This window comes from Notamacropus eugenii, chromosome 6 (genome assembly GCF_028372415.1).
Source record: "Notamacropus eugenii isolate mMacEug1 chromosome 6, mMacEug1.pri_v2, whole genome shotgun sequence".
NCBI classification, from domain to species: Eukaryota; Metazoa; Chordata; class Mammalia; order Diprotodontia; family Macropodidae; genus Notamacropus; species Notamacropus eugenii.
The window spans coordinates 191,387,077-191,389,231 of record NC_092877.1 but is presented as its reverse complement, the minus strand read 5'-3'; the positions used below and the strand labels follow the sequence as shown (position 1 = coordinate 191,389,231).

General features: G+C 38.5%; 1 pseudogene; it reads left to right on the top strand.

Annotated features, from left to right (window-relative positions):
• Window positions 1–423: 423 nt before the first annotated feature.
• On the top strand, window positions 424–732 carry LOC140511138 (metallothionein-1-like; annotated as a pseudogene).
• The last annotated feature ends 1,423 nt before the right edge of the window (window positions 733–2,155 follow it).

The window sequence follows — 2,155 nt, the reverse complement described above, 5'->3', positions numbered from 1 at the left end:
GTAATACAAGGAAACTCACCATCTGTCTTAAGAACTTTAGAATTGATTGTTTCACATAGGAGACACTGTCATAGGATCACTCAGCATGGTGTACCCACATCAGAGAAGGGGCTGTGCTCTATGAGCAAAACAGAATTGAAGTAGCTCAAAAGCAAGATGCACAGATTTAGATAATACACTCCAAATGTTCCCATGGACTGCTTGTGCCTGACCTGTGGTAGAACATTCCAAGATCTTATTGGTCTGATCAGTCACAGCTGGACACACTATAATTTAACTCTAGTATATGTCATAGAGACATAGTGATGTCATTTGGGTCCTCTTTGAGGACTAAGGACAACAACCATTAAGTACCTACTACAGACCACTCATCCTTCTAGCCTGCCAGCTCAGTCTCCAGAGAGATGTGCTCCAGACCTGCCAGTTATGGACCCCAACCGTGACTGCACAAATGGTGGCTCTTGCACCTGTGGTGACTCCTGAAAATGCAAATCATGCTCCTGTACCTCTTGTAAGAAAAGCTGCTGCTCCTGCTGCCCAGTAGGATGCGCCAAGTGTGCCCAGGGCTGTGTCTGCAAAGCCCCCCAGACTAAGAGTTGCAGCTGCTGCCACTGATGCTCCTGCCTCCCTGTGCCTGTAGAACAGAGGAATATGTAATGCACCATGAATGTTTTTCTACTTTCCCCCTATGAAATATGTAAATGAAAACAAACTGACAATGTTTTTTCTATTAAAAAAAAAAAGTACCTACTACATTCCAAACAATGTGCTAAGCATTAGGGATACACAAAGAGGCAAAAGATAATCCCTGCTCTCAGGAAGCTTACAATCTAATGGGAGAGACAACATGCAAATAAATATATACGTAGCAAGCTGTATGTAGGAAAAATAGGAAATAACTAACAAAAAGAAGGCACTAGATCTAAGGGGGTTTGGAGAAGGCTTCCTGTAGAAGATTTTACTAAGAACACCGCTTGAACTACGTCGTTCTCCAGTTAAAAAGAAATCAATGGTTACCTATTTCCAATGTGATAAAGTGTAAACTGTTCAACTTGTCAGTCAAAGATCTCCATAGTATGACATCAACTTGCTATTCCATCTTTATCTCCTACTACTCCCCAACTTTGACTTCTCCCAGAATATTCAACTTATGTCTCCCAAACACCTTGTCAATTCTTGCTTTTGTTCATATCATGTCCCTTCCTGGAATAACTTCCCTTCTTTTCTCCCCATATATGAATCTAACCCAACCTTAGAGGCTCAATACAAGCCACAATCCTCTAGGACATATTCTTTGACCATACCACACAATCTCAGTTCTGAAGCTTCAGCAATTTATTCTGTGCATTATCATTTTGGTATTTGCATACAGTTTTATATGGCTATTTTAATGTTATGTTTTTGTCTTCTTTTTAAAAATTCATAGATATTTTTTTGTTTCATTTCCACATATACACCTCCCCTATTCCCTAGCCAAAGATTGAAACCTAACACTTTAACCAAATCTGATGATATGTCTGTATACATACACACACACATACACACACACACACACACACACACAACACTTCTACATCCTCAGTTTCCCATTGCTTCAAATAAGAGAAGGAACTGATCTCTGTTCTACCTCTTTGGATGAGGCTATGTTTAGGCATTACAATTACGCAGCGTTCAATTTCGTTTCTTTTTTCTTTCCACTAATACTGTATACGCTATGTCTCTCATTTTTCTTGCTACATGTATTTATGTCATGTTGACCCAGATACTACAAGGCCTTTTAGTGCAGAGGTTGCATTTTATGTTTCTTTTGCACTACCTCCAGTGCCTAGCACAGTGCTATGCACATAGTATACACAATCAAAATATTGCATGATAATTTGTCATTAATATAATGTAATTCTGACCTCATTTTGGCAAATATGATTTTTTGTTTTTACTAACCATGGACAAGCCATTTAACCTCTTGTTCCCTCAATTTCCTCATTTCTAAAATGATTGGGGATGTGAAAATACTTTGAAAGGTACAAAGTGCTGCAGTACAAATTGGGTTATTATCCCCTAGTATGTCTAAATGAAATCATATGTGTAAAAAGAAAAATATTATAAAAATCAGAAAGAAAGTGAATTGAAATGGAGTAGGAGATGGGTAAAGGTA